The following is an 8,326-nucleotide window of genomic DNA, read 5'->3' on the forward strand; positions in this document are numbered from 1 at the left end:
GCAAGAATACCTTGTGGATTGAGAAAAGAAAATATGCTTGAGGTAAGTGGTAGCCTGGAGGAGGACTTAGAAAGAAAGAGTCAAGAACCCTTGAAATGCAAGTCACTTACATAAATTGAATGTTTTGCTCTAAAGGATTACTACTCATAGTTTTTTGGTTAAAGATTGAATAAGAACTTTTAGTCACATATCCCATATATCCATTATGTGGATTGAATGAAAAGTCTATTAAGCATCTTCTTTGGGATTGTTGGCACTTTAGGTAAATTTAGAAGAGGATCATAAATGCCATGAGAGATTTTGGTTTGCATAACATTGTTAGCTAAAAGTAGACCACTTGGTGGCCATGGAAACCTTGATGAGGAATGTTATGTCTATTTTCAAAGCAATCACTATTCTATCCATTTGGGACTCTAGAAATAAAGTATAGAATAGTATGCTAGTCAATATTAGTCTTAAAGTTTTTGTGGAAGCTCATGCTTTTTTTGCCAATTTATCCAAGAAAGTCCAATCTTTCTAGATTGTTAGAGCCAAGGTGAACAAGCTTACTACTTTCCTTTAAGGATGATGGAACTACTTACTTTCATATATTTTGAGCATTATTAAAAATTAGTTACCATGCTTGCTCATTGTGTTTATTTACTATACACAAAGTTTTGCAAAGGTGTGTTATGCACTCTAGCACTCACACAATCCTACATCCATGAAGTCCATAAGTCCCCCCATGGTATGCAATTGCCATGCTCATTTGCCTTTGTGGTCATTCTAATTAGCTTTGCATACAGAAAACTTGCAAGGAAAATTAAGTCCATATTCTTTTGTCGCATTACCCTATTGACTACTAGGTTTTGTATGGGGAGAAGTGAATTGTCCTCTAGGCTTTTGTGGGAAATTTTCCACACAAGAAAGCAACATCTTTATCAAGAAATACATTGGTTTGATGAATTAAAGCATTCAATGTAAAATTATAATTGTTCTTATTATATTCTTATTTGTTAATATTTCAATTTTTTTCACACAAACACACACACAAAAGGAGATAGCCTTATTGAAATATGTGCAAAGGAGAGAACATGTGTAGCGTATGGAGACACACACACACAAAGATTATGATTGTGTGTGTGTGTGTGTGTGTGTGTGTGTGTGTGTGTGTGTGTGTGTGTGTGTGTGTGTGTGTGTGTGTGTGTGTGTGTGTGCGTGTGCGTGTGCGTGTGCGTGTGCGTGTGCGTGTGCGTGTGCGTGTGCGTGTGCGTGTGCGTGTGCGTGTGCGTGTGCGTGTGCGTGTGCGTGTGCGTGTGCGTGTGCGTGTGCGTGTGCGTGTGCGTGTGCGTGTGCGTGTGCGTGTGCGTGTGCGTGTGCGTGTGCGTGTGCGTGCGTGCGTGCGTGCGTGCGTGCGTGTGTGTGTGTGCACGCGTGTGCATGTGCGTGCATGCACGCGTACGTGCGTGCACTTGTGTGTGTGCATGCATGCGAGTGTGTGTGCACATGCCCTTAATATTTGTATTTGAGATCTTGTTGGGTCTCCTTTATTGACCCAAGTTTATTTTGATGCCCTTTTACAACTTGGAACCTAATTATAGCAACACACACATATATGCATACATGAAAGAACATACACATGCACATGCACACAATTATGTCATCTAAAATAATTATATTATGGTTAAATACACTTGCATGTATAAGCATGAACTCTCCATTTTGTGGGTTAACCTAATTAATTTAAACTTTGTTCTTAAATATAGTATTAGGATTTACTTGTTATTATGAAAGTGTACACTTGTGTATGACCAATTACTTAAATAGCTATAATGTACTAGCTTTTAAAAATATCATTTTGTTTATTTAGTAATAGAGTTAAGAGATATACCTCTAAGGGTCTAATGTCTTACTCTTTTGACTTCAATGGCAAGCGCATTTTTCTTTTAACTCGTTGTTTAGCCTTTGAACGTGCATATGGTGAGAAGATTGAGTAAAAAAGGGGGGCTCATTGATGACAATCACTATGATAAGGTGTCACAATCGAAATCACTTAGGTTTTCACACTAAAAATCAAAAGATTTACTTGATCAACAAGAGAAACACATCAATCAATGTAGTGTGGACATAGGTAGATTGTATAATCAATATAGTGAGCAAACTTCGAAGTCCATATGATGCAAACAAAAGTTGCCTCCTCCAACTTTTGACTTAGGATGCATCATTATATTGTTTCCAACAAAAAAATGTTTTTTTTCTCATAGAGTCATAGTATTTGAACAAATGTCAAAGATGGGTGATCTTTTCCCTAAGTTTCAAAAGCTTTAGGTCCTTTTCTTTGATATCATAGCCATAAAGAATTCATTGATTATGTACAAAAAGATCAATAGATAAACAAAATAAGAGAACCTCATGGTAAGCATGAATTTGGTATATTAAAAGGAGAGAGACTTATAATTTGGTACATGGAAACAAAAATGTATACCTCATTGGAAAAATACTTTTAATGCTTTATAATGGTGAAAGGGCTTGCATACTTGAAGGAATAATATTTATACTAGCTAATATATATAGAGAATACAATATTATCAGTACGATGGAAAATTAGGCAAAATACTTAGTACTTCAATGATGATAAAGACATAACAATAGCGTTTTATAGGCACAAGTCTACAATTCTTATGGAGGATTTTGAGGTGGATGAGGCATTGCGAGAGGCATACAATTTCTTAGCATGGTTTGAAAGAATAGATGTCCCTTATATAGTTCTCACATGAGCTTGCCCTTCTTTAAAGAAGACTTGATTTTCATGAGTAAAGGCATGAAGAAAAGAAGATCTCCTAGTCTTGATGGCATGTGAAGGGCAAGTTTCTTGGTGATAATGGCATGTTGATTGAAGATCTTGAGCTATGTGGGATCTTTGTGCTTCAAAGTTTTGGATAATCCCAAACCATTTTTTGGAGTCATCCATCCTGTCAACATCATTCAAGAAGGGCTTGTAAATGTGCCATCTAAATCCTTTAGAAGTTCTAACCAAAGAAGTGGAGGCTACAAACATGTTGTCTAGACCATAAACCACGTTGAATATCTCCTATAAGAGGAAAGAAAAGAAAATGTAGCAGAGTGTAGGAAATTAGCAAGTGAGAAATAGAGAATATGGAGAATCAAAAGCTTTGATTATTGTAAATGGTTATGTTAGATAATTATGCTTCCCAATAAAGTGTTATTATGATCATGTGCTTTCATTAGGAAGCTTTGAAATCACATAGGAAATAAGAAGAGCAAAGGCTATATGTATCAAAAAAACATTAGCTAAAGCAAGTAAAATGAGCTAGAATCAATTACACTAAATACAGAGTTGAACACATGGTTTTTCAAGCATGTAACCAAATAATTACAAAGAGGGGCTTTGTCCCCCTTCGCATCCCCCCAAGAATCCTAGTGGGAAAGTCACATTGCAATAGGCCTTCCAAATAAGAACCTAGTGTAGTAATAAGTAATGACTCTACACATGCATGTACTGAGGTTGATAATGTGCCAACTCCCTCTAGGATTGTCTCTAGCTATCTGCCTATGCGAGGATACCATCTCATATTGAAAGTGAAACCTATTAGATACATTTCCTTCTCACAAATGCCTTCTCCTCATGTTGGGGCTCACAAAAATAAAGTCAACAATTATCTATATGGTGATCTGTGGGGTGAAGCATTGATCTCAAAGATAAAATCTTATCAAAACCTTTGGATCTAAGGATTTTTATTTTCCCAAGAAATTGCACCTTGTTTAGTTTGGTTTTGTAGATGGGAGGAAGATTTTTCCCGTATCCATGGGGATTTTTTTAACTATAAATTACTTGTTGATAGGGAAGAAAAACTATGTCCTTATATCAAAATGGATCTAGGTAAGGTAGGCAATTATAGTTGTAATAATAAAGTCCTTATGTTTTTGCACTCTATCTTTCAATATGGTCTAAGATTTATTTTTGAAATACATATGCGGGCCTAAAATGGATCCAAAAATGGCCTTTTCACTCTCAAAACTCGCTATCAAACTTCACACAACCAACCCCCATGGCCTTATGGCCATGAGTGATTGGCAACAAACTAGAAAATCTCTCATGACAAAAACACCACATTTTTGTAATCCACTACCTACCTAATTTCCTGCCTCAAACTCTAACTTAGAGTGCCCAACATAAGGTGTCTAATCACCACATATATGTAGCACGAGTTGCTCCTCGACTGAATGATGTGACCTCTAATCATGAGCATACTACCCCATTAGGGATTGGCCCACCTATCATCTTATTTCCTAGATTGTTGCACATAGTCCATTGTTCCTTACCTCAAGACCCTTATGACCTAGGAATCAAGGAAACACCACTTGGTTTAACCTCATACACTTGGTCAAGGAAAGGCAACTGCCATGGGTTGATGTGTTTTAGAAAAATGCTTGAATGCACGATGTGAATGAAATGTGCACAAGCATCTTTAGTGTAAAAAATGAAAGTCAAAGTGGAGCAAACATTCTTTCCATTTTCTTTCATGAATATGATCTATACGTTGTGACATTGTTTTACAAACTCAAGGGTACCGAGTCTTCCTAACTCATGCTACCCTTGAGCATACAAATGGCACAAGAATGATTTACCAATGAAATGCACCAACAATTTTTAGTTTTTAGCAAGATATATCATATTTATGGCTCATTAGTTCATTCAATTTACAAGAAATGACACCAAGGCCATCGCTATGCTATCAAAATGCTTATTTTGAACCATCAATGTTACCAACTAAATAAAAATCTTGCATGAGGGGCATGCTGATTTGATATCATCTCCACCTTCCTAAAAACCCTAGTTTTTATGGATTTTGAAGTTGTAAATGGAATGTGTTTATATATTCTGAAAATTATTTGTATCTTTTGGTGATTTCTCATGGAAGATTACCCATGGAAATCTTATCCTTGCATAAGGTGCCAAGTGTGGCACTTTTTATCCCTTACTTGTATCTACGTCTATTGACCATGTTTTGGCCATGGCTAAAGTACCACATGTATCATTATGGCATCCTCCCCTTGGGCACATGACATTAAAGGGAATGAAAATGCTTGTCTATTTGCAGTATCTTCCGCCCCATCTTGACTATAGAGTGTTGATTCTTGTGATCGTTGTCTTTATGGTTGGTAGGTAGACATGCAATTCACATAAAACTTCTGGTTTTACCACACTGCCATACATTTGATTAATAGATGCCCATGCAGTGCTATTGACTATTAGGTTGTAGATGAGGTATGGTCTAGAAAACCTTCATCATATGTTCATTTGTGTGTCTTTGGTTATGAGACTTTCTACCATGTTCCAAAATATGCGATAAGCTAGATCCTAAGTCAATGAAATGCATCTTCCTTAGTTACAGGGATGTAGGTGAGATGGGCTATCGGCTATAGAATCCACAATCTCGAAAGGTCATCCATAGTCATGATGTTAATTTCCATGAAGAAAAAATGTATAAGCAACCTGAGCAAGTCATTAAGATATGCAAGGTGATATTTTATGAGGAGCCTTCTACTCATGTCCAGCTAGTTAGACAGCCTATAGTAGCTGATGCTCTAGTGGCCCATGACCATGAAGTTAGATAGGATGTATGGGCCCCACAACCTACTTTGAGAAGTTCTGCCAAAGATAGACGTCGCCCTCTATGGATTATGTAATGGCAGCACATGCTAGTGAGCCTCTTGCTCGTGATGAGGTCATGTGTAGAGGTGATAGTCACTCTTAGGATTAGGCCATACAATCGGAGTATGACTCATTGCTAAAAAATCATACATGGAATTTGGTTCTTTTGTCTAGTGGAAAGCATGAGTTCCCATCCATACAAGTGGGTACACAAGTTGAAGAGTATCCCTAGACACCCCAAGTTGGTGTATTAGGCTTGATTCATTTGCTAAGGGTTTCAAGCATGAGCATTGTGTTGACTTTGATGAAGTCTTCTCTCCTATAATCAAGATGACTATCCTATGATTGACTTTGGCCTTGGTTGTGTAGTTAGATCTAGACCTCTATCAAACAAATGTAAAGACGGCTTTCTTACATGGGGACTTGCATAATGAGATTTATATGCAGCAACCTAAGGGCTTTGAGGAAAAAGGCAAGGAACACCTAATGTGCAAAGTTGAGGAAGAGGCTTTATGGCCTTATGTAGGCACCTAGGGAATGGTACCACAAGTTTGATGATTTCATGCATTCACAAGGAATATCCATAGTGATATAGATCCATGTTTATTTAGAAAGAAGGCATGTGATGATAGCCTTATGATTTTGATACTGTATGGGATGATATGTTGATTGCTGGGAGCACTCATGATGAGTTAGATGCCTTGAAAAGTCAACTCAAGAAGAGCTTTAAGATGAAGGATATGGAACAAGCCTCATATATTCTTGGGATATGCATCATACATGATTGCTCTAAGGGGCTCCTTTACTTGTGTACAAAAGGAGTACGTCCAAAAGGTCCTTATGCAATTTCATAGATAGGATGTTAAGCCTATTCAAAATCCTTTACCTTCTCCTGTAACGATTAGTCTCGCTGATTTTCTGCATTCCAATGAGTAGAAGGCCAAGATGACCAAGATCCCTTATTCATCCATGGATGGCAATTTGATGTATACCATGATAGCCACTCATCCTAACATAGCATTTGCAGTGGGAGTTGTGGCACACTATATGGCTACACTTGGAAAGTGGCATTTGGATTTCATGAAGGGTATCATGAGGTACCTTAATAGCACTGCATATATGTGCATATATTATGGTGCCCAAGATATAGGAGTTATGTGATACACCAACTTTGATTATGCAGGACATGTAGACAATAGGAAGTCCACCTATGGCTATGTCTTCATATTTGCTAAAGGTATTGTTTCTTGGATGTCTAGGGTGCAAAAATGCATGGACCTATCTACTATAGAGGCAAAGCATTTTGCAACCACCATTGAGGCTTACAAGGAGGCTCCCTGGTTAAGCGATGTCTAGTGGCAAACCTTAGCATTACTGATGTGGTCTCTACATTGCATTCAGATTCTATAAGCACTATTTAATTAGCCAAGAATGTAGTCTTCCATGCAAAGACAAAGCACATTGAGATGCATTACCACTTTATTAGAGAGGTTGTCGGACAAGTCCATTGAGCTTTTCATGATCTCAACTAATCAAAATCTTATAGATCTACTCACTTAAAGTCTCTTAGCAGAATTTTTTGTCTTGCTTAGGAAGATGATGGGCATAGGATGAGATGACATCTTTTCTCATCCCATTGCACTCTATGTACATTTGTACTTTGTCATTTTTTTCTTGTTCTCTTCTCACTAGAGGTACATTCACCTTTAAGTGGAAAGTTGTTGGGAATAAATGTGCTAGTGCCTATGCCACTCGTGTATTCACTACACTTAGAGTACCCACACACCTATACATTGCAAGTGGTGGGTGCCCATCACTGTCATTTCATTCTTTATTCTTTCACTGACTAATTAAGTGAAGGTTGGCTACACATTGTGATTGTTGAAGTTCCGACATCTTGAGTCTCTCTCTTTCTCCTTTCACCATAGCTTATCTCTCTCTTACTTTTGCTTGCTCGTGCTCCCACTCATGCTTCTCCCTTCACTTAGAAAGTGATTGATTCTTAAGGGACTAAGCCTTCATGGGTTTGGCTAGTAGAACTAAGAAGGCAAAAGGGTTTCCGAGTCATAGTTCAAAAAAAACTATTAGATTATACTAGGGTCATTTGGGTCCATCATCCCCAGCATACTAGGGATTGCAACTTGCATAGTCTAGGTTAGACTAAGCCCCATATGCTAGGCCACATGGCTATGGCTTTGTCATATATTGACATAAATGATGTGGAGACTTGGCCTTGAGGGGCCTAAGCATATCATGGAAAAATGAGTATCAAGTAGCATATGAATTGTCAAAAGTAACTACATCCAATCATATCAATGCTAAAATATCCATCATAAGTAAAATTAAGGAAATACACATTGAATAACAAGGACTTAGTATTGGGGGTAAAGGCACTTGTGCCTACGCTGCCTATATATTCACTACACTTACAATACCCACACACTTGTATACTATAGGTTGTGGGACCCGCATACCTATGCACTATAGATGGTGGGTAGCCATCACTATCGCTTCATTCTTTATCCTTTCAGTGACTAATGAATAGGGAAGGTTGGTCACACATTATGATTATTAGAACTCCCACATCTTGAGTCTCTCTCTCTTGCTCTCTTGCTCCTTCCACCATAACCTCTCTCTCTCTTACTTTTGCTTGCTTGTGCTCCCACTCAA

The sequence above is a fragment of the Lygodium microphyllum genome, chromosome 2 (assembly GCF_053477565.2).
Source record: "Lygodium microphyllum isolate KBCC chromosome 2, Lygodium_microphyllum_v1.1.10, whole genome shotgun sequence".
NCBI classification, from domain to species: domain Eukaryota; kingdom Viridiplantae; phylum Streptophyta; class Polypodiopsida; order Schizaeales; family Lygodiaceae; genus Lygodium; species Lygodium microphyllum.